Raw genomic sequence first — 25,463 nt, 5'->3', positions numbered from 1 at the left:
TCCAGATAACCACATCCTCACTCAAACCTCAGTTTCTGAGCCCTCCTAGTACATGATATCCTCTCATTAAGAATTTGTATCTATCTAGAATGCTTTCGCCAACTTCTCTGCCCCTAGAACCCTATCCATCCCTCCAGGCCAATTTACTCAATAAAAATTCTCTCTCCTAGGCTTTCACCCTCCTCTGCAGTCTTATAGTATTTGTAATTACTATCATTTATTTGGCAAGTATCCACTGCTTTGTGTTATCGGTTATTCTTTAATGAATGTGTATTTTCTTCCACAGCTAGAATGTAAGCAGAATTAAAGCAAAACTTACAATGTAGAGCTTTTCATCCAAAATTTCCCACAGCACCTAAATGTGTTATTTCTAATGAATGTTTCGCAAATACTAGATGGTTAACTGGTTCATCCAGGTGAGGAAGGATCCCTTAGATACTATCCACATTTTGAAATCATATCATTTTGAAAAAAGAGGCATCAAATATGCACAAGTGCAATTCTCCAAAGGAGGACATGTTTGCTGGAAGGAAATGTTTTCTCATGAAGTCAGGGAAGAAGCAGCAGTGAGTCTCAGACTCAGATTTCCAGTGATGGTGATGTATTGGAACATGTTATCGGCAAAGGCAGACCGACTAACTCACAGACTGACAAGTGAAATAAGCTTTGGCTTCTAGAATGCTTTGCTAAATTAAAATTTAAAAAGGAAGACATGAATAAATAAAATAGATAGTTGAAGGCCAGCCTATTAAATGAAAATGTATCCATGAAAGCTCCAGAACATGCTATAAGTCACTTTGGTTGCAATGTAATCGGGAAACTAAAAATATCCTCCAAGCCCTCAGCTCACTTGTGAGTTTATGGAGCATGAATTAGACGGTGTGAGAGGAGAGAATTAGTACCTGGCAGCAAAAAAAATTTAGAGTTCTTGGAAAATTCTGGTAACAGTTGATCATTATTACTTAGGCAGAAGCTATATAATCTTGGGCACTTTGATGATGTCAGTCCTCTGCTTATAACATTTTAATGACTTTTCATGGCCCTTAACATAAAATTAAAAATCTTTTGCACTCCACAAAGCCCTGCATGATAGCACGGCTTCTGTCTACCTCTGTATCCTTGTCTTAGGCTGTTTGGGCTTCTATAACAAAATACCACAAATTGGGTGGCTTATAAACACCAGAAATTTATTGCTCATGGTTCCAGAGGCCAGAAGTCCAAGATCAAGGTGTCAATAGAGTTGGAAGAGGGTCTCATACCTGGCATCTTCTTGCTGTGTCCTCATATGATGGAAGGGGCGTGGGAGCTCTCTGGAGGCTCTTTTATAAATGCACAGATTTCCTTCATAAGGGATCCACTCCTGTGATCTAAGCACCTCCCAAAGTCCCAACCTACTAACACCATCAGTTTTGGGGGTTAAGATTTCAACATGCGAATTATGAGAGGACACAGACTTTCAGATCATAGCAAACCTCCTCTAATAATTTCCTTCTTCCCTGTACTCCAGCCCATGGGTTTTTTGGTTTCCCAAGCACTAAACATTATTTTCTGCCCCAGGGCCCTAGCATATGCATTTCCCTTCTACCTGCAGCACTCTCTCTTTTTTTGCCGAGATACTTCTTATTCATTCATATTACTTCCTTGAAAAGTCTTGGGAAATTTTCCTGTTATACACTCTGACAGCACTCTATGCTTCTGCTTCACGGTGGAAATAAATTAAGTGCACACATATATATTTTTTTTGTTTAATATCTGTCTTACACACTAGATTATATTTGCAGGCAATATCTTTTTCTCTGGCCTCATGTTTTCACCCAGAAGTACTTTGATGGAGTAATCTTCATGCTTCTCCCGCTTTCCCTTCTCAGTTAGTGACTTATCAGCTTGAAGAGTTTGGGAGGAAGGACTGGACATGTGTGGCTTACTCTTCCTTTGTGACCTTCTCTTTTCTGTTGTTGGTTTGCTGGTAGGAGTGAGATTCTGGACTATTTTGTGTCCTGGGAAAGAGACATGTCCCTGAAGGAAGGAAGGCCTGCACTTGTCCAGCAGGGCCAGTGATCAGGTGTCAGAAGATCTAATAGGATTTATCAGTAATATTGCTGACATTTTTGCCTTTCTCTGCTTGTTGTGTTTAAGTTCACATATAATACAAAACTCAAAGAAGAAAAAGATGTTAAAAATCCCATTAGATCATAAACTTTTCTTATTCATCAAATATAACCCCAGCATCAGCTCAGTTCCTGCAAATAGTGAATGTTCCATAAATATTTATCAAATGTATGAATTATTAAACCTCTCTGAGCCAGTTTTCTCGAATGTAAAATGATGATAAAATCTACCAATCTGGCAAGGTTATATGGGTGGTCAAGATTCTATATTAAAACAATCAGTACAAAAGCTGGCATGTGGTTAAATGGATAAATGTGCTGGAGCTATTATTTGTCTATACCAACTGCAAATAATTCTTAGTTACTTATTCACTTCAACAAGGTGTCAGGATAATAACCGCATGTCATTTGTGTCTACCTGATTGGTTCCAGTGTCTTTCTAAAAAATAGTATAATGTTTTAAAAAATCTAATACTATACAAATGAGAAAGATAATCTACAATATGGAATAAAACAAATAATCTATTGAATGTACATGTACAGACTTAAAAGAATTACCTAAAATATGTGAGTGTTCAGTTATATTCTGATTCTGCTGTTCCTTATCGATCTTTCCGTACTAAATTATTAGGAAAGCACTTTCAAAAGCATAGTCAGGATAATACATCTTCTAAACCTGGTTTAAATCCACATCCTGTGTTATTCTGTGTAAACTGCATTGTTTACAGAATTCTGCCCTGGTCCTTAAGACATTAGCCATTCCTGGTAGTGAGACTAATGTGCGAGCCATATTTAGCTGTCACTCCCCTCAATCTACAACTTCCCAGGCAGTCGGCTAATGCGTAGTGCCTCAGGATATAGATCATAACACAGGAAAAGATGCATTATTACTGAGGGCTCATGGGGCGAGGGAAAAAGACTTTCTATTTGGATATCTGTTGGAAGTCTTAATCTAATAAATGTGGAGTATCTCCAGTTTCTTACATGACATACTGATAATTTTATGTAGTTAAAGGTCAAAGGGAAGTTTCCTTGTAGTTAGGATGAAAGACGTGAAAGACCTTCACTCATGAGGTAAGTGCAAGAAAGAAAAAAAACAAACAAAAGGAAAATCATAGTTTTCTATGGATGCCAGGAAGCCTTGAGGAACTGACATGCAGAGAAAACTAACTTCCTTTTCAGTGAGTAGAGAGCTGAAGGTGCTTCCATTCCTGGTGTGGATGCCTGGTCTAGTGACTGTGACAAGCCATGGGTGGAGAGTCTTTGCATGGATCAGGAGAAAGCACCCAAGCCTTGACGATAGTGAGGGCTCACTGGATGAGTTGGACTTTGAAAGATTCCCAAACAAATAATCAAGTCACTTGGTCCAAAAATACCCTCTTAACTCTCTCATCCGCCTCATACTTTAACCCTGAATTTTGCAGAGAAAGCAACAGGAATGAAGGGATGAAGAGAAGAGAGATCACATTTTCAGAATTTTGTTTCTATTATTAAAGAACATTAATCAACTGAGTAAATTTGAAGATCTAATTGGCTTTATTAAGTGATTCATGAATCGGTTAGCATCCCATCCAGCAACTAAAAGAGCACTCTGAGGGGTTGTACAAAAAAACGAAACAAAACAAAACAAGGATATCCACACCTAGGCATATTAAAATTATGATGCAGCCCAATTCAACTTAGCTCTCGAAGAAATCTGAATGAATAGCAATTCTCACCCAATCTTACCAGCACACAAAGGAAAGGTCTTGCACTTTCAGAAATAAACAAAACAAAAATATCATATTCAGTTATAGTCCTCGTTTTCAAACTGCTGAAAATCAATGATAATGTCTTAAAAGAGCCAGGGGGAGGAAAAAAGACTAGAAGAATTGTTATTCTGGACCTAAATCTAATTAAAATAATTTAGAAAATAGAAATGATGGGAGGTTTATACAATCGTCCAATAATAACTGGAGTTCATGAGAGAAAGACAGGCTGATGTATATTCATTATTTTTAGAAAATAGCATTGGAAATTGAAGGTGAGCGTGATTCTATGGCATAAAACTCTGAGAGGGAAGGGAACACAGAAAACTGTCACCCATGTGCCTCTGCATGTGCACTTGCGAGAAATTTCAAAGAGGAAAGATGTGTTTTTAAAAGAGAATGGAAATCTACAATAGGGGAAAGAGTATCCACTTAACTTAAACAAGTCCAAGCTTTTTTTCTTTTTGTCAAAAGTTATTATGATAACTGAGATAACTTGCAAATAAACTGTTGCCCTGCAAGAACATACGTGCAGTGTTTTATATTATATTATATTCCAGGGCTGTGTATTAGCCTTTGAATCAGAAGAGGTACCAGAATATTAGAGATTGCCAAAATTTGTTCTGATTTTAAAAAGAGTAAAGAAGGTGAGTTCTTAAAATTTTAGGCTAGTAGTCTTGACATGGACTACTACATGTCATGATCTAAAACGTGGTATTACTTATGGCATAATTGGCTTTCCCCTGGAGGCTGAAATGATGCTGGGTTAATTTTTTTTTTTTTTGAGTCGAGTAATAGCTGTAAGCAGCTTGGAGGAAAGCTGTTGCAGTGCCTCTAGAATCAGCCAAGTGTATGATAGAGTCTTTCATAAGGTCTTTGTGGGAAAGTTAGAGAAATGTTAGATAAATGTAAAAACTGATAGGTAGGCTAATAACTGGTTAGAGTCGCTTTCCAACCGGACTGATCTTTGAGCAGATGTTAATCAGCATATAAGGATGTCTAAACCACTCTCCTTTCTCACTTCTCAATGCCTCCTTAACCCACTGTCCACATTACTTGAAGGAAGAAAGACTTACTAGGCCCCCAATGACTCAGTAGTTTCTGAACCTAATGGACATTTTATTTCATTTGCCTTCTGTGGGGGCATCAGGCACTCTTGAACGCACAATTCATCTTGAAATCTTTCAAACCTGACTCTGAAGTCACCACTCTGACTTGTTTTCCTTCCTGCAGGCTCTGATGCTCAGAGATCCTTAAATGCTGTTGTTCTCACTGCTTTGTTTCTTCTAATCATTTTTCTTGAGTTTTCTTATTTGTTCTCATGGACTCAACCTTATTTGTTCACTGACTGTGCTCAGGTTTGGGTCTCTAGCCCAGATCTGTCTGCTAAGGGCCAGACACACTCACCCAGCTGCTATGGGCAGCTCTGCCCAGATATCCCACCGGTGGCTCACATTCAGTGTGTTCCAGACTGAACTTGCTGTGTTCCCATCAAAACCAGCCATTAATCCTCTTCTTGTAGGTATTCAGGGGTAAGAAGGGGAAGAGAGATAATTACATGAATGGAAGGCAAGAATTTCTATGGGTGTTAATAAACTAGGGAAGCAATTTCTATAGGTGCAAATAAGCTAACATAGTGATGCTAATTTTAAAGAATGTCTAATTCTTAGTCCAGTAATCATGATATCCGTCTTCCTCAGTTAGCCTTGCAAACTATTGTTTGGAATACATGCTGCTTAGGCCCAGTCCAAAGGTTAGTTTGCCCAGTTTTAACTTCCAAAAGTTTGAAAAGTAAGAAATGCAAGGCAGTTCCTCTGGGATGTCAGTTCCAAATCCATTTTGAAAGTGGCTCTGTTTATGCTACTTTTCCAGCCTCAAATCAGATGTAGGATACATGCTCATGCAATTTTTGCTGCTTTTCCACATTAGAAGAAAATGCATAACTAGCGTGACATCATCCTTCTCTTTCAAAACAGAAAAAAATAGAGAAAAGGAAGTTACAAAGAAAGGAGGAGGAAGGGAACCAAAATTTATCATCTATGTGTCAGATATTTTCTAGATAAATTTTGTTTAATCTTTTCAATAATTCTATGCTGTGAGGAATGTGGAAATTGAGACTCAAAAAAAGAATTGGCCAAAGTCACAAAGCAGGTGACACAAAGGACAGAGCTTTGCTTAGCTGTGACACCAGGGCTGTGTATTTCTAAAGTCCTTCTACAGTACTTCTATCTACTGTACCCTGACAGCAATGCATTGAAAAGGTACAATGCTGTACAAATTGTCACCCTGTCACAGTTTCAGCAACTTCCCTCTTCTACATTCTTCTGTCTGTCTATGCCCTGGCCATACTCCCAAGCTCAGGGTATGTCTCATCAACAGGCATCACAGTACAATGGAAGGAACCATTAGAGAGGTCAGAATTTGGTCACCTTGGCTCCCACACAGGCTCTGCTACTAGCCAGAAATACGATCGAGCACCGTCTCTCTGGGCCTCTGTTATCTCAACAGCAAAATGAGTAAATTGAGTTCAGTTTCCAAGATTTCCATCAGCTCTAACACTTGGCGATTATTGTGGTACCTCCTAGAGTAAATTACCCTAACAAGGGGTTCATTTACATAGTCGGGGAGGTGGCCTGCTCCTGCAGAGCTACTAGATTGCTTGATGGCCTGTGTATCTTACAAACAGGTACTAGTTCAGCCTGGTGCTTCTTAGTGCTTCTGAGGACTGCGGCAGAGCCACTGCAGTAAAAACTGAGTGCCCCAGAAATGCCTGAGTCACTCTCCACGGGGCTCAGGAATCAGAGGCTGAGATAAGAAAGCAGCCTGCAGATTGACAGCACAGAGATGCCAGCTCCTCCTGTGGTTCTGATCCCTAAATAAACCAGATCCTGTTTCTCCTACTCATGGAAAGTCAGTAAGAAACAAGTGTTTGTTTGTTTGTTTGTTTGTTTGTATATATATACATTTTTTTGGTGTGGGGGGAAAAAACCTACTGTCAGCATCAGTGAGAAAGTTTGAGGCTTATAGACTCACAGAATGCTGGAATTGAAAGTAATTTTCTACTTACTCCCTCATGTAAAGATGGGAAGGCCGAAGATGAGAGCGTGAGTTCTATAACCCACACTAGAAGCCAGTCTGATGCCTCCTTTGCAAAGCATCAGTAAATAGCATTTAAAAAGTCTGGCCATTCTTTCACACACTACCCAGCTGTGCCATCCACCACTGCCTTCCAACCCCCAATTAACCAAAGAAAAGTTCCATGTAGTGAGGCCATGGGAGAGGGAAGAGAAAAATCAGAGATAACCAAGACTTTGGGCCTTTTTTTTTTTTTTTGCTTAGAAATTAACATTTTAAGAGTTTTCCATAAGGCAATATCTAATTTTTATGATCAATGAAAAGAAAAATAGAACACAAACAGCCACACTGCACTTTCCGTATAGTTGAAGAAAAAAAAACTTTGGCCCATTCTCTGAATTCTTCTTTAATCAATTTGCAAACTAAAATGGATGATGGAACTCTGAGCCCTAAGCACTATTACATTTCTCCCTAATTTAGAAACAAGAGACTATTTATTAGTTGCATGAAGGTTTGCCTTTAACATACCATTCTCTCAGAGCTTGGGCTATCTGATTATTAATGTACGCTTCTGCTTTTCTCAGAAACATGATCAGGTTTTTCACCTGGAATTTTCCCCCAAATTCTGGTAAATGCACATTTACTTTTAAGATTTTTTCAAAGAGGGGACAGGAATTATTAAAAGATGCTTGTCCCCATTATAAAGCACTGATATAAATGCAAAGTCATTGCCCAAAGGAGCAATGGAAGAATTCCGTGTTCTGTTTTTCTTGCTCACTAGGTGGTTTTGAATAAAAAGTCAAGGGGGTGGAGAATAACCCAGTGGAGGCTGTTATACAACAGCTCAGTGCTGATGGGGAATATTAAATGGAAATCAACAGTGAGAAACAGCCTTGTTTTGTATGGTAAGTGGCACCCTGTGTCAACTACATGAAGGATCTTTTCATTTTGGCGTGGCCCACGAGAAACCTTTCAATTAGGAAAGATCTGTAAGAACTTGAAAAGTAACCCAGAAGTTGTCGACCTTCTGTGCTGTGCTGTTTCTTTTCCCAACTAAGGAAGTATTTACCTACCCTTCCCCCTCCAGCCTCCAAAGTCGGCCTCTGAATTAGTGACTTTGGTTTCAGTCTGAGGCCCAGCATTCCTTTTGGTGGAATTCTTGGTGGTGTTATCTGTCTTAACAGCTGTTTCTGGGGTTTAACATGCTGGGGCATTGCTTTGGGGTCCATATTTTAGTTAGACTTCCAGGAGTTAGATAGTGACCCTGAAAGAACCGGTACTGCCTGCTGCAGCTGAAACACACCAAAGACACATGTGCAGGCACAATCTGCCATTGAACCTGTTCCACCCCAGGCAAAGGGGCTGGGACATGCAGCCATCCACCAGCACCTTGCCCTTTTAGAATTAATTTTCCCCTATTCATAAAGTTGTGATCTCTTCTAGACAAATAAGAAAATGAGGAGAGGGTAGAGAGAGGGTAGAGAGGGCAGTGGTTAGCCTTGTGGGGTACAAGAACAAGACATCCTCTCTCTCTTTCTTCTTGGCTGCAATCAAGTGCAATGTGAAGGGTGATTCAACCTTCTAAGTTCTGTCATTTGTGTGCCTGTATTCTTAACTGAGCAGTCTGCTAAGCACTGCTTTTTCTGAAGGAATCCTGTCTTGCTTTAGCTGTTCCCTTTCTCAGCCTGAGAGCCAGTGTCTGGTCCACTGAACACTTCTCACATTGGCTCAGTGGTTCTCAACAGGAGGCAGCACCTGGAAACGTGCCTTGGTAGGAGGGCAAGAGAGAGGGCGTGTCTGGTTGTCACAGTGACTGAAGGGCACTAGCTAGAATTTAGAGGGTGGGGGACAGGGATGCTAAACAATTTGTCCCGCCTAAAATGCCAATGGCACTGAGGTTGAGGAACACTACTCTTGCCCCAAGTGGAGGTACGGCAGCATCCACTGTTGGAGGGACATTAAGTCCCTTGGTCCCAATCAGAATCTGCTTCTTAGTCTTCTCTCTCAGCGTAGAGCATCTCTTCTCCCATCTTGGTTTTGTGAATTAGAGCTGCAGTTGACTCTTTTACTCCCTCCTGGAGGATCAGCTTTTCTAAGACTTCGGCCCTAGAAGGACCAACCTTTCCTATTCTTGCCCATTGAACCTTGTTTCTCCAACCTGTTATACTAGCCCAAAGCATATTTATTTTTTAGTGGCTAATGTTGACTCTACCCTCTAATGAAAGTCTGCTTTCTCTTTTGTTCTAAGCTATTTCTTGAGCGATGTGACCTTACAGGTGTGTGATATCAACTTTAGAAACTCATCTGTCTTATATTCTTACTTCCTTGGAGACCCTGGCCTCAGGGGGAACTAAATTCTAGTCAGGGGAGAAATACAATAAACAAGAAAATATATATTATGTGTAATAGTTTCCTCAGGCTGCCACAACAAAACGCCGTAAACTGGGTGGCTTCAACAACAGAAATGTATCATTGCACAGTTCTGGAGGTGGGAAGCCTGAGATGAAGGCGTGAGTCGGCCTAGTTCCCTCTGAGAGCTATGAGAGAGGTATCTGCTTCACGCTTCCCTGGTGGTTTTCTGTCAATCTTTGGTGTTCCTTGGGCTCTAGGAGCGTCATTCCAACTTCCGCCTTCATCTTCATGTGCATTCTCTGTGTGCATGTCTCTGTGGCCAAATTTTCTCTCTTTATAAGGACACCAGCCATATTGGATTTGAGGCCCACCTCACTCCAGTGTGACCTTGTCTTAACTAATCACATCTACAGTCACCCTGTCTTCAAATAAGGGCACATCTCGAGGGGCTGGGGGTTAGGACTTCAGCATAGAAATTTGAGGGGGGGCTTTGACTGGTAATTCTCTACCCATAACAATTTAGTAGATGGTAGTGTTAAGGAGAAAAATAAAGCAGGGTAAGGAGTTTGGGGGTACACAGAGATTGGGGGCATGTTATTTTCAAAATATAGTCAGGGGGAAAATTACTGAGGTAACCCAAAGGTGATGGGAGAGCCAGTCATGTGGATAATCCAAGAGAAGAAAATTTCAGGCAGAAGCAATAGCAAATGCAAAGGCCTTGAGCTGGGAGCCAGTGGCGTGTTTGAGGAGCAGCAAGGGGCTGATGTGGCTGCAGAGCGGACAGTGGGGGGCGGGCTCGGGAACCGAGGTCAGAGACAGCTAGGGCAACCAGACCGTGGACCACTTGTCCGACAGTTTGTATGGAATAGAATAATGATAGCTACCGACTATTGAACCTCTACAAGTTAATAGCACCATGAAGTGCTTATTGTAATTTTTTGGCACTTTTCTCCCCTCGTTTTATCTTATTTTATAGAAGAGGACATTGGGGCTCAGAGGGATTCAGTGACCTGTCCTGTATCGCATGCTTAAGTGACAAGGCAGATGGAAGCCCTTGGCTGCTTGGCTTCAAAGTCCATATGGTTTACCTTCATGCTATGCAGTTGTTATGGGTGTTATCCAAACGCATTCCTTCACTGGCCCAGCTACAAACCTAAAAGGGCCACATAAGTCTTCCGTCATTTTTTTTCTTTTGAGGGCATGAAGGGTTGAAAATTAAGCAAATCTATTCTTGGTATTCTTTGGAAATTTTCTACCCTTCTCAGAGTTCATCCAAAAGAGAAGAAACTCAGTCTCTTTCCTCACTAATAGAATGCAACTGAGAACAGGAAAGTTCAGTAATAGGAGCAAGCTTTTGTCAAGAGTAGAGCCAATGAGATTTCACCACCACGAAGAGAACATTGAACAGAGGAAGAAAGCTGAAGTTTTGCTGCTTCACCACTGGGCTCAAGTTCAAATCAAGGCACATTCCCTTTTAGGCATGTTGTCTATTCCTTATTCTCTCGGTGTCATTTTTTTCCCTAGTAACAAACTTTAATTCTAACAGACCTCTAACTCAGCAATTAAGAATAATGTATGTTTTTTCCCCAAGGGAGAATTCATCAGATATCCCAGGCAGGAACACTTTATCATTTGGTTAATTGCCTAAGAAGCAGAGAGCGCCTTTCATCCAGGCCATCTTAAATACTGCAGAGCCTGCTAAGTAAATAGCTTCCACTTTGCACCACACACGTTCTTTTATTTAAAAACAAAAGCAACTCAGAAAGAAACTTAAAAGTAACAGGAACAGACTGTACTGCCCTTGCTTGTCATGAAAATATTCCTTTTGTCCTGGCATTAAACAGTAGCTGGCAATAAAGAAAACCTCAGGAGTATAATATTCTTGCGATTGTACCAGGGCGGAAGATTAAACTCCTAAACCATTTGAGATGTCTCTGCTTTGCCCCTCACCCACGAGGCTCTTGTCACTCTCTCTACTGTTTCATAGCGAAATATGTTTCTGCAGTGTTAGGGACAATTTATGGGTAGCTTGAGGTTTCCATCTAAAGATACTTTCTTTCAGAAAGAGAATAGAGGGGAAAAAAATCCAATCCTGAAAATAAAAGCAGACTTGCTTCATGTAGTTTTATTTAAGAGCATATGATCGCTGTGCAAAGCCCAGGTTGCCTGTGTTGGTGTCTAAACTAGAACAAACAGAACTTTTTAATAAAATTCTGAGTGAAGCAAAGCTTTCATAGCATTGAAATTTAGTCTTTCTCTCTGAAATGATGAGTCATTGAAATTTGGGCATCATGATTCATTCCTGAGCATAACCAGAAAATTGGAACAATATTTAAATACTCCAGATTTGTTTTCATGACAAAAGTCAATTCCAATCAATCAGTTCCTAGCTTGAAACAAAACATCAGGTTTGGTAAAGATTTGCATATCAGTTTCTCTCTGCTTTAATCTAAACTTAAAGAAAAAAGGCTTTCAGATCTCAGGTGATAGATATTATTCTGAAAAGGTGGACAGTAAATGCAGTATCCCACAATGCTTCCAGGAACAGGAAGATTGTAATTGGAATGGCAGATTGGGTGCTGTGGGCAGGGCCAGGGAAGGCAACAATATTAAATTAGCTTTTTAAGAAGGTCCAGGAGCTACAGACCCCTGCAGGAGGTGCTCTGAGTGAAAGAAAGTGGGCAAGATGAAAACCTTTAAATTTGAAACTACCGTAGCTGACATTTCCCACATCAGGAGGCGTGCTTCCATTTCAGAGGCCCCATGTGACCTGATTCCTGAGCACAGCTGGCTCATAAAGTGGCAGCCATCTACCCAGAGTGCCTTTCTGTCCCCAGTGTATCCACCACTGATGACCTTGGCACTCTTCCCATAGGGTTGAAATTATCTGCATTTAAATTACTTATACATAATTAAAAAATAAAAACTCAAGGCAGCTGGCGTCCTGCTGTAAAACCAGTGATAAAGCCATTGATATTTCTCTAGCCACTGAAGTACTGGTTCTGACTTTGAGGTTGCTAAAGGTCCCTTTGGAAACTCTATATAATCTGTGGCCCTTTTTCCAGAAAAATGCACAAGTACATGGAAGTTTATATGTAAGTTAGGTGTTTCACAGATCTCTGGAAGTCTGCCTACGAGGCCTACCTATCTCTCTGCTTCCCAACTCTGAATGTCCTCCCCTCCACTCATTCTCCATTCTGCTCAATCTCACCTCCTTCATGAAGTCTTCTGCGGTTTCTCCCATATAAACACCTATTGCTCTTACCACCTGTGCTAGGGATACATGAAACACCTAACTTACATATAAATTCTGTGTATTTGTGCATTTTTGTTTTGCCCTGGAACTGTAACCACAGAACCAGCTCAAAATGTCCTCTGCTATTTAACAAGATACTGAGTTGCTTTTCAGAGACAGCAGACCAAAACCACAATCATGCAGCCAAAGCGGCCAAAGCGTACGCAGAGAAGAGAACTTTGACCTCCAGCTGCACTGGAATCAAAGTCTTGGCACTCCCTGCCCCAACACACACACACACACACACACACACACACACACACACACACACACACGCACACCCCCTGAAACCTGAACAGCAGAACCCTTTCGGAAGCAAAGGGTTCTTTTTCCAGGAAGACCCGGTTCTGACCCCCCTTACCATAATGGCCCAGTTCCAAGATCCTCCAGTTAAAACTTGCCCACCAGCGCTTCCATGTACACGTTTCCCCTAACCTCTTAAAAACCCTTAACCTAGTCCAGTGAGCAAGATGGATTTGAGGTACTGTTAGGTCTCCCATCTTCTTGGTTGATGCCTCTTGATCAATAAATTTTTCCTTACTCCAAACTCTGATGTTTTGGCCTTTCCAAGTGGCAGGCACACAAACTTCAGTTCGATAACAGAAGGTGTGTTTTCTTTTCATTCACACGTATCTTTTTTTCCTGTATGATTATATGCCCCTTTGAGAGCAGGTTCTCTGTGTTCGGTTTTGTATCTCCAGAGCACTGGGTAGGAAAGAGGGACTCTGCTATTCCTCTTACCTAATACAGTTTTTCCTCACTATGATACATTTCTGACAAATGCAATTACTTCCCTTAACATTAGAATGCAGCAAACAGGTGCATGGTCTCCACCTCTTCTGGACAGAGAAGTCTAAACCAAGAGGAACAGGACGTGTGCTGGAGGATACTCAGGCAAGGGAAGCTGATTTTTTCCAACCAACGAGTGAGGCACAATCTGGAAAATATGCATTGCTAACTGCAATACCATCCTGAGGGCTGGATTCATGATTCAAATAGCTGATGTTACAACTGACCGGAGGTTCAGCCAAGGACACTCTCCCAGGTCGAGCCCCTGTAAATTCTTCTAACTGGAACAATTTCAGTGAAATTCCTCTCTTCCCTCAGTGGATTTAACCTAAACTTCAAAGTTAGAGATGCTACTTCACATTTATAGGGCCAGGGTCATCTCCAAAGGATGGATCCTCAGTTGATATCCTCAGTTACTCACCTCCTTGTCATCCATCAGCAGTACATTTTTATCACTAATATTCAAAGACAATGTGCTTTGGGAATAAATAGCAAGGCTAATACAAATAACTTTCAGAAATCTAAAAACTTTCACTTACTTTTTCATAGGATGATTTTATAATTTAGTGCTTATGTGCTTTGTTATCAGACCAATATAGATTTTAATATGACCATGAGGAAGTTATTTAACTTCTTAAAATCTCAGTTTCCTCATCTGAAAAATGGGCACAATTATATCAAATTCATAGGTTTGCGGTGGCGATTGATACAAATCATGTATACAAAGTCTATATTAAAATGAAATCATGTATACCACAATGTCTGACATGCAATAAGTGCTCGATGAATGAGTAATCCATCATAGTCCCTAGATCCTTTGCCAGGTGATATCCGGATGATTCCAAAAGCTATGAGACCATGCTGAAGTTGCTCAGACTTAAGTAGATCTGATACAGACTTGGATCAGAACTGAAGGACCCAAGCAATGTTCTGCTGGGAACTGTTTCCAGATCTCTCAACTGTGGACCACGTTTGTAAAGGATAGTAATTTCTACCACAGAGTGTTGATGTGTAAATTAAATCAGACTTTTGAAAGAAAGTGCCTAGCCTGCTACCTGGCACAGAGCAGGTACTCAATAAAAACTAGTGCTCTACCTGTAGCACTGTCACCAGCCAGGTCCTAGGGACAGAAAACAATTACCTTTAAGGAGGCTTCTTTTTATATTTATCTATTTGTTTACCATTTCTAGAATCTTTATTCCTTCCTAAAGATCTTCTTTCTAGTATCATTTGCCCTTGGCCCTTAGTTCTACATAATTTCTTATAGTATGTGTCAGCTGACAACAAATTCTCTCAGCTTTTGTTTGTCCAAACTTGTCTTTATTTTACCCCTTTTTTTCCAAAGAATTTTTCACTGGATATAGAATTATATCTTAACTTTTTTTTTTCAGTAATGGAAAGATGTCTTTCTATTTTCTTCTGGCCTCCATTTCTGATAAGAAAAGTCATCATCCTTATCCTTGTAGTATGTAATGTCTTTTTTCCTGCCTGTTTCAAGACTTTTTCTTCACCTTTAATTTTCAGCAATTTTGCTATGATATGCCTTGTGTGGTTTTTGAAAATATTTATTCTTCTTGGGATTTGCCAAGCTTCCCGGATCTGTAATATTTTCATCAGCTTTGAGAGTTTTTGTCATTATTTCTTCAAAGTTTTTTTTCTGTTCATTGTACTTTTCTCTTTCTGAAGCTCCACTTACATTTATGTTGGACTGTTTGATATTGTCCCACAGGTCCTTGAGTTTCTGTTAATTTTTCTTCAATCTCATTTCTCTTATTTCTTCAGATTGAATACTTTCAACTAATCTGTCTTCAAATTTACTGATTCTCTTTTCTTGCCTTCTCCAATAAACAATTAAGCCTATCAGTGAATTTTTCATTTCAGTTGTATGTTTCAGTTCTAGATTTTTTATTTAGTTTTTCTTTTACAATTTTTATTTCTCTGCAGAGATTTCCTATCTCTTCATTTATTAGACTGTATTTTTTTTATTCTTTTCACACATTTTTATTCAATTCTTTGAACATATTTATCATAGCTAATTTAAAACCTTCGTCTGCTCAATCCAACATCTGAGCCACCTCAGGCTGGTTACAATTAGCTGCTATATTTCTTGGCTATGGATCACATTTTCCCACTTATTTATCTAGTGATTTCACATTGAATACTGGATATTTTAAATAGTACGTTGTAAATGTTCTGAGTTCTGTTACTTTCATCTGAAGAGTGTTAATTCTTCTTTTAGCAGGCAGTTCGATTGCAGGCTGATGATCATGAACTTGTGTAGGCTTAATTGAAATTTTGTTATAGGATCTGTAGAAAGCCATGGTATTTACCAAGTTCTTCTACCTTGCTGGGGGCTCAATCTTCAAATTCTGCCTCCCTGAAGTTTTGTCAGCAATTAGTTGTAGCCTCTGTTAATGTCGGTCTGGAATAGATCTTATATAGAGCATGTGTTGATCCTCAGGCCAATGCTGCCTACTCCCTGTTTTTGAAAATAAAGTTTTATTGGAACACAGCCATGCTATTCATTTACATACTATCTATGGCTGATTTTGTGGTATAGTGGCAGAATTGAGTAGTTGCAATAAAGACTCTGTAGTCTGCACAAGGAAAAATATTTATTATAGTGCCCTTTACAGAAAAATGTTTGCTAAACCCTACTCTAGAGTCTAGTTCTTACTCCTAAGGCAAGGCCTTTCTGGTATCTTAGCTGGATTCCAGGGGTATTAATAAATTTAATAAAGTGTTACTAAGACCTTCCTACTCTTTCCAGGTCATAATTCCAAAGTCTTTGAGAACTGCTGTTCCACCAGCATTGCTAGTATCTGTTCCTTTTTAAACATATAGTAGCTGTGAGCCCCAGATGGTCTCCTCCTATTCATTAATAGCCCAGCTCTCAGTCAGGGTCTCATGAGAGTTCCCTATACACACCATTGGGAAGCCCTCTCTGCAAAGCTCCTTCCTTGCCAGTGCTCTACTCTCTGAAGACTCCAGCTATTGCATCTGTGCTACACTCTGTACTCTGCCTCTTTACCTAAGCTTTCAAGCTCTGTTTGCACTTCAGTGTTGTAGTTTGAAAATTGTCTCCTGGCAGAGAGCTGGATGACTGTGGGTTTACCTCAGTTTTTCTTCTCAGAGCTAACAGTCTATGGGCTGCCTGTTGTTCACTGCCTGAAAACAGTTGCCTCAAATATTTTCACCCAGTTTTATAGTAGTTTATAGCTGGAGGACTTGATTGGTACCAGTTACTCCACCATGGATAGAAGTATAAATCCCTCTGCTTCTTTTTAAAGCCTCATCACCCTCTTGGCAGATGATACTTTCCAGAGTCTGTGGCTCGATTTCTCATTTCTCCTCCAACTCCCAGCCTAACGTATCTTCTCTTCTTCAAAAAGAGGCCAGGTTCTCTTGGGGATCTGCTAGTAATTTTCTATTTTCTTTCTCAGGGGCATGTGCAGTTCACAGCCCATTTGCAAAGTGAACAGCTAACACGCCCTGAATGCAATGACGGACACAGCCCCTTTGACTCTGGTAACTAACTCCACCCACTATCTTTTGTTCCCTGGGATGATTCAGGACAATGCCCACTTACCTTCTATGGCTATGAGGTTTTAGCATTATACTTTACAAAAGAACATTGTTAACATTAATATGAGTGCATATTTCCATGTAGAGAAGAAGAGTAATTGGCTGCAGGCTCACATACAAAATAATCCATAGATAATCCAGTCAATTCTCATTATGACAAAGGGAAGGAGGAAAGTAAACCTTTATTTATTGAGAGACAATGATGAGTCAGGTGTTCTGCTAAGCACTTTCATATACATAACTATTTAATCCTTACTGCAGTCTTGAAGAGATAGTATTATCCCTTTTTGAATAAATGAAAAGCAGGAGGCTTTGAGAGATTAAATAATTTGTGTCAGGTCACAACAGTCCATGGTGAAGTCCGGAAGCCAGGCAGGTCTGTATGACTTTGGAACTCTTTTTCACATACCAGACGACCTCATGGAAGAGCAGAACTGGCTCGCCCTTCCTATATGCACAATTCATAGGACTATGCATTTTGTTACTTACTCTGTCCTTGGTTTAAATGGATTTTACTTACACACAAATATTGAGGATGGGCAAATAGTAAATGGTATGATTTCCCCTAGTCTGAAATTGGCATCCAAGAAGCTAATGGAAATAGTCGAATAGTTATTGTTGGTTTAGGAAGCCAAATTTTTACTCATCTTTCTTTAATCTTAATATTTATGAGAACTAACATTTATTAAGTACCTCCTATCTGACTCTGCGCTAAGCATTTTGAACATATTTAATTTAATCCTCTCAGCAAATCTGTGAGGTCCCATCTTCAGACTAAAACAATAAAGTTTGGGGAGGTTAAGTAGTTTCTAGTAGATGGTAATCAGCAGAATCAGTCTGACCCAGACTATGATATTTCAGTCTGTGCTTCCAACCACTATGCTGTACTCATTTCCAACTGACTCTATCCCCAAAACAAAACAAAACAAAACAGAACAAAAACTGATTCCACAATGCTGGAGTTCCTGTAATTATAAATAATATGAAATAGTGTTGACCTTGTAGCCTCCATGCCCATGACTCTTTTCCTAGATAGTGGAAAAGGCTTTGAAATAGGTTTGGGTTCAAATCCAGACCTTGGTACCCTTCCTAAAACTGAGGAAGATCATTCCTCTTTTGCCAGGGCTGTGAGGGTTAGAAGCTGTGAGCACAGAGAAGGTGGTCAAATGTTCATTACTTGCAGAATTATGGTAATAAGCAAGCACCTGCAGATACAAGTATGATCCTCTATTTAATTTTATCTGTCCGTGGCTGGCAGGGTTAAGTGACTGCTCTTAAATAAAATCTTCATATATTATGAAACAAGGACGCCTAATGGCTCAGAAACAAAGATAAGGCAACCAACTACGCTACGCACAGCTAATAGGATGCCCACCTCCACTCGCCCCTCAACAAATGCCAGAGTAAGTAACACCATCTGCGGGGAAGGGGGGCGGGGGAAGGCGTGCAAAAACCGTCTGAGAAGAATAAAAGTTAATTGTGAAAGTTTGATAAGCAAAGCAGGAAAGTAAACTGATTCCTGAAACAGAGAGGAGAGTTAAACATCCAGAGTGTCGATCTTGTTTCTCAGAGCTGCGTGGACGAATGATCAATCTCACGCTATGTTCAATCCACCAGCAAAAACTGGTGCGAAGGCTCCAGAGCCGGAAGACCCAACTAATTCAACAGAAGTGAAAAAGTGCAGAAACGGGGTTAGAGACTGGAAATGCAGGGGCTATATGTTCCGTCCAACACCCCCACTACCCCCGCCCCCCTCACGCCCACTTCGGCTCCAACAGCTCATGCCGTCATTCCTCTGGGCACTGCTTGTTTTAGAAGGCTCAGGCTAATCCGGAAGGTCTGGGCAGTTTAGGATATGAGAAGGGCACACATCGCCTGTGGATACCCAAGGAGAGCCTTTTTCCACACCCCGCTTAGAAAGGACAGGGCTGCCTTGCCTGGCGCGGGGTCAGCAGTGTGCCGCCAGGGGCTGTAATATAAACTATACAAGATCCTTTACGACCCAATTCTTCCTCCCACCCAAAGCCCTCACGCCACTGTTCTGCCTTGGAAAGCTGCCAATCAGAAGAGTAGGAACTCCACAAAGTTCCTTAAAAGTCAAAAACCACTGAGAAGTTCAAGAAGGTGTGTGCGTGTGTGCGTGTGCGTGCGCGTGCGCGTGCGTGTGTGCGTATGGTGATGATGTGTGTGTGTGTGTGTGTGTGTGGATACAGGCCACAGCATTCGGACTGGTTACTGCAGCGTTTCGCACAAAACAGTGCACATTTTCCCCGGGTGTTGCCAGTGCCTGCGGCAGTAACCGAGGGCCTGAGCCGGCATGCTGAAAGCTGGGGTGCCCAGAAGAAGAGAAAAGAGAGGAACCTGGAATGGGCAGAGGAATTCTCAACAGAGAAATCGCAGAATTAAACTTAAATAAAAATGGATGGGGAAAATGCTTCCGGCAAACCGTAGAGGGGAGTAATTAGGTGGGGAGAGGGACAGAATCCCAGGGACCATTTGGGTGTTAAAATGCAAAAGCTAGAGCACTGGGGTTAGTTAGTGTAAGGTGTTCCGGACGCCGGGCCTCGGGGAAGCCCTTTCCCCCTCTGCGCACCATTTCCCAGCGTAAAATACGCGTTGCTCGGGAAAGCAAGTCTGAGTCCCCTTTTGAGTCAAGAATGCCTTTGGAATCGGATGAAAGTTCCGTATTCTTTCCCCGGAAAAACACGCCCACGTGCAAATACACATCAAGTGGGGCGCCTTTTCCGGGGGGGTTCCTGCATGGCATTCCACTGGCCTATGGTGCACAGGCAGAGTCCTGGCTGCTGGCTGGGGCTCCTTCTCTCTCTGAGTAGGAAGAGAAGCAGGGTGCCCACGCTGCGGAGGGGACAGAATGACTGAGCATCTTCCTGCGGCAGGGAACGGGGGAGGGGGACCGGCACCGCCCCAGCCCAAGCTCCTCCTGCGCCTGACGTTTTGGGAAGTCATCCCCACCCGATGTCTCCTTTACGAAGAACGTCCCTTCTCTCCCTGGCATAACACCCTGCGGGCTTTGGGCGAAACTTCCCAGGTCATCCTCTCAGCGCCCCTGGGTCTGGACAGGTCCAGGTTACCTCGTCTCCCCCTAGCCCCCTCCCTCGCTCACAAGATGGCTTGCCCAGCCCTGCAGCAGCCCTCATCCCCAGGTCATCCTCGCAGTGTCCTGAGTCTGGGTAGGTCCAGCGCACCCTCCAGCCCCTGCAGCTACCTTGCCCCAGCTGGCAGCAGCCCGAACTTCGGGATCACTAGGAGGCAGAAAGTACAGTTGCCCCTTATGTCCGTGGGATTACCCTTCACCCTTCTGCAGTGCCTTCTGCCTTGATCTCCCTCCCACCAGCCTAGTCTGGGCACCCTCCCTGCCTCCCACCCCCCGCAAAAGTTGCAGCATTATAGAACTACCCGAGAGAATGCTGCAATGGCAGCTCCCTGGAGCCAGCGCAGGGGGAGAAGTCTCGGGGGCTTGCGCAGGCCTCCCACCACCAGGGAAGGGAGAGATGATGTAAAACAAAGGTTTCCTGCAAGTATTTTGCATCAAACAGCGCAATTACGGCGACTCTAACTCTGCACAAACTGAAGGTGATGCCCTAGGTGACCCGCCCCAGCGCTGACATTTGCTCTCTCACTCTTCGCCCTGCTGCATCTCACCCACAGAGATGCTGTGGGAGAGCACAAAGCACTGTAGCACCAGCAGGGGGCTGTGGCCTCAGCGCGTGTTCCTCCTGCGAAGGGAGGCAGGCCTGGCCTTTCAGAATGGCGGCCGTGCCCAGCACAGAACGTTCTTTGCGCAGCTGCAAGGCTTCAGGGAAGAGAGAAACCAAAAATGTTTTCCAAAAGAAAGGCCACGGGGACATGTAGTTAACTCCCTCTGTCTCCCATTGGTAGTCAGGATGTAAGTCTAATTGTCATCCCAGTTAAAAGAAAATATTATATATAAAGGCTACTTCTTTTTTTTTTTTTCTAAGTTATGCCACTTTCTAGCTCAATCCACGTGAACATTTATCCTTAGGACCCACTTTTGGTGCAGCCAAAAATTTATAGGCAATGTCTATTACCTCCTTTCCTACCCGGATCCATGTGCCTACCGATACCTCTGTTTTGTTCTTCATTTCTCTTAGGGTGTGTCTCAGGCCTCCTGATCCTCCAACTCCCCCACTACTTGTCTTCTAATGCTTTGCATTACCTCCTTCCTCCTATGCCCAGCCAGCCTGCAAGGGCAATTCATTCATTTATTCTTAAAAGCATCAGCACTCCCTTTGCAATCCATTTCCACAAGCCTCCTTTATATAAGTTTGGATCTTTCCTTTGCTGTCACTGACTTGGACATTCTGAGGAACTATGATTCTTTCCATTCCTTTCTGCTTTGGATAGTTAATCACAGCTTCTTCTCTCTTGTGTCCCTACGGAAAGGTTGCCTAATGACATAGCAGAACTATAAACTAAATGGGTGTCAGTGACAAAGCAGAATCTCACTGCCTGGGAGACTCTTAATGAGACATAACTTCAGCCTCTGGCGAGACCTGCTGATGAGATAATGTCTCTGAAAGAAAAGTTGAACTTGAGCTGTAACCTATTAATGGCCAGACCAACCTCGGATCTCTTTGTGGACTCTCCCTGGCACAATTCTGAAGCACCCTGATGTCTGCTTTCTTCTGCTGCATTTTTGATCAAAAGGTGTGTCACTCGAGGACAGCATAGTCAGTTTGCAAATTCAACCCACCTAGGTATGCACAGTTCAAGAGAGACCAGGCACCTGTGTTACAGACAGGCATGTAAATCATTTGCCAGTACTAGGCTGTAAAGACGAAGACACTGCAGGAAGAACTCTGTGCTTCTGATGATCCTCCTTTTAGTCTGAAATATGCCCAAAGACCTTGGAGACTGGTCCGATCGTCTGTCTTCCTGAATAGGAAACTGAGCCCTAGGGATATTAGGAAGCTGGCTAACTTGATTTATTAATTACTTTTTAATTGAGGTCTAATTGACATATAACATTATATTAGTTTTGAGTATACAATATAATGATTCGATATTTGTATATTTTGTCAAATTATGAGGCTTGCTAACTTTAGAACGCAAGACTCAATTTTCTGTGTTGTGCTCTTTCTACTATTCAGTTTCTTCTTCTCTAATTATGTTCTTTGATCACACACATGTGTGCATGTGTACACAAATACCCACACACACACACCCCCCTTTGGAAGGACTGATGTACTAATAGCTTTTAATAGTAAAAGAATGTGAATTCTTTTAGTATTACAGGTTAGTAAGTTAATCATGGGGAAATGTCTTTCGGGGGAAGGTTAGTACATTTAAAAACTTATTTTATTAAACTATAATTGGCCTGCAATATTATATTAGTTTTGAGTATTTAACATAGTGATTCGACATTTACGTTCTGAGCACCATGGTAAGTCTAGTACCCATCTGTCACCATGCAAAGTTATTATGATGTTATTGACTATTTTCCCTGTGCTTTACACTGCATCACGGGGAAATGTCTTAAAGGAACGAAGGAGTTGCATGGAGAAGTGGATGGCGAAAAAGTTGCTGCAGTGGATTGTCCTAGGGATCCAGCTGGCACATTTGGGCAGCTGGGGCTCACAGGTAGCGTGAGAGGCAGGAAGGCAAGAAGATATGGAAAACAGCATCCTGGCTAATGTGCATTCTGGCTGAAGACATAGCAAGCAGCCCTCCTTCCAGTCTGTGTACCACTCAGTTGCTTTTGACAAGGTGAGATGTATTGTCCATGATCCTTCAGCCGCCCTGTCTCCCACCTTGCCACTGAGGCATGGAGTCGGGGAATGGAGCATCATTACGCAATAGGGAGCTAGGTACTTAGGAAAACACTCCCAGCTATCAATTTAAACTGTCCGAGCCTCTGACACTTTAATTCCTCTAAAAGCTTTCTTCATAAATGAGCTGGCTGCGGGCAATCACTTGTCAGGGTTGAGGGGATGAGCTCAGCTAGGAGGCACTGCCGGAATAAATGCAGTTGCGTCTGGATTTGGAAAGTGGGAGCTATGGAGGGCGGCTGCAGTGGGCTGATGAAGAACACGGCATTTGGGCTTCGAGTTCTAAATTTCCATGCTGACTTTTTCCTCAGTAATTTACTCACTCCTTTGAGTATTCTTATAATGTTTCAGTGAATCGAAGTTTTATGGGCAATAATGCTATGCTCTGGCAGCCACACAGCTTTGTGGAATCAAAGAGGGACTGGGAGAGGCATGCTCATAATTTAAGAAATGTGGGCACCCTGACCATCACTTACTTTTTCTTTCTTTTTTGATAAGCGTAAAGACAGTACATCAATAATTCAAAGATATTTATCCCATAGCTAGCACCCCTGCAGTCCTTTTGAGTCTTGTAATGCCACCCCTCTGGCTACAATAATACATTTGCCCCTTAATGATGTCTTAAACGTTATCATAATTCCGTACACTGTAATGCATAGGTTGTATTACTGGGGGAGGGGACAAACAGGTAAACTAAGTTTAATGTATAAAATGGCCCTTGAGGTTGTTCAGATTTGGTTTTGCCTAGAAATGTGGTTAAATATACAGGCCATTTGATGATGGCCTTTTTCTATATATTTCCACTTTAGTAAAAACACCACAAATAAGAAACAAAAGATTTTAATTAAGAAGTTTAATTAAAGAGTTTAGATATTCTAATAAGAGGGAAAAATAAAAGCGAATCAAGTAAGCTATAAATAGTTTTTCTCTTCCCTATTAATTTTTATACAATAAATTGCCAATTTGGTTCTCATAATTCTAAAAAATGATATTTAGGGCAGTTCATAGCGAGCTCGAAGAATCTTCAGAATTCTTTGGTTTTGGATTTCCCTGGCTTCTCCGATCTGCCCTTCTCCTGCCCTTTACTCCCTCACATTCTCTTCCTCTCACTCAGCCAAACGTTTTCTCAGGAAAGAATCTGATATCAGTCCTCTACACCTTCATGGGACCATACATTAAAATAGAAACTCTAACCGAGCCAGTAACGTTTTAAGACATACCTGAGTTTGAAATAAAAAAGGTTTAGATTCCAGAATATAAAATATTCTGAATCAGAAGAGGAAATGGAGAAAGTATTTGGGAGGCAGAAATTCCTTCCAGAACACCTTGGAAATAATCCTGCTAAGGATCTGCTCATGGATGGCTGGACAAGTTATGAGGTGTGGTCTTGTCTGATTACGACTCACACACTCCTTTAGGATGCACAGCTATATTTGTGTAGCTGTCAGGAGCCTGGATACTGGCGTCAAACCTGCATAGAGTTCCCTCTCTAGCACTTACTAGCTGTTGGCATTTGGGAAAGACTCCATCTTCTCACTTGCAATGTTCATAACCCAGCTGAGCCCACACAGGCTGGTGGGAGGATGAGAAGATACCCTGTGTTCTTGACACAGTGTCTAGTACATGGATAGCCCTTGGTAAATGTTAACTATTTTTGTTTTTCTGTGAAAAGTAAATTCAGACCTAGGAGTTAGGAGATCAGGCTTCCTTGCCTGTTTTTTTCCTCTAGGAATTTTCTTCTTAAAAGGTTTCGAATCATTTGGCAAACACATCATTCCAGTCTCCCCCCGTTCTTGCGCCAGTAAATTACACTCTAGGGAAGAACCTTAAGATTCAGAAAGAACGAAGGGCCTCAGTCTTGCCAGACAGGAAGTTCAACTGTTGTAGCTACTGTTACTTTCATTCACCCTCCTCTAAATTCAAATTCAGCACTGATTTATTGGGTGCCTATTTACCGAGGCCCTGTGCTAGAAATATCTCATTTCACCATCAAGGCAGTAATGTGAAGTAGGATTTATTGTCTGGACTTTATTTTATTTTTTAATGCCTACGGCACCTGGTATTCCTAAGTGGTCTCCCATCCAAGTACTAACTAAGCCCAACCCTGCTTAGCTTCCGAGATCAGATGAGATCAGGCACGTTCAGGGTGGCATGGCTGTAGACTTGTCTGGACTTTGTAAGAGATGAAACCAAAGCTTAAAGAGGTGAGTGCTTTGTCTAAAGTCACACAGTAAAATTTAATTAAGATAGAGAATTTAGGCATAGTAGTTTTCTGGAGATTTAAATCTGGCTATTAATTTTTTAGGGTCTCTTAGAAGACCAGTTCCAAGTTTAGGCTAATTGAGTTTACCTAATCTCTTAGTTCTCAAAAGAATAAAAACCATCTCTCCTTCTATCACAGCTCAACCAAGCACAGGAGAGAACAGACAAAACCAGTTTAGTCGTAAATTTAGCTTATTTATCAATCACTGTGAAGGCCCTGCTTTCCCACTGCTGAGTATAAACTGCTTTGTGAGGGTGCATCACTGAGCCTCATTCTCTGTTTTGGTTGAATGCTTCCAATTTGCAAATTGTCTTTTTGGTGTGAGCACAATAAATTTTTACCAATTACTACTTCAGTGATTCACTGGTTCTACTTTGGCCATTTCTGAACCTTTGACAATGTATAGGGATATTTACTGCCACATTATTAATATTAATG

At 41.6% G+C, this 25,463-nt stretch overlaps 1 non-coding gene across 1 annotated transcript; it reads right to left on the bottom strand.

The window, feature by feature from the left end:
- Positions 1–24,806: 24,806 nt before the first annotated feature.
- Positions 24,807–24,925, bottom strand: LOC120613665 (5S ribosomal RNA). Its single transcript, XR_005655747.1, has one exon. It is a non-coding gene; the product is annotated as a 5S ribosomal RNA (ribosomal RNA).
- Between the last annotated feature and the right edge of the window lie 538 nt (positions 24,926–25,463).

Source organism: Pteropus medius, unplaced genomic scaffold (assembly GCF_902729225.1).
Source record: "Pteropus medius unplaced genomic scaffold, Ma_sr-lr_union100, whole genome shotgun sequence".
Classification (NCBI taxonomy): Eukaryota; Metazoa; Chordata; class Mammalia; order Chiroptera; family Pteropodidae; genus Pteropus; species Pteropus medius.
The sequence above is the reverse complement of the archived record's forward strand: the minus strand, read 5'-3'. Positions and strand labels throughout refer to the sequence as shown.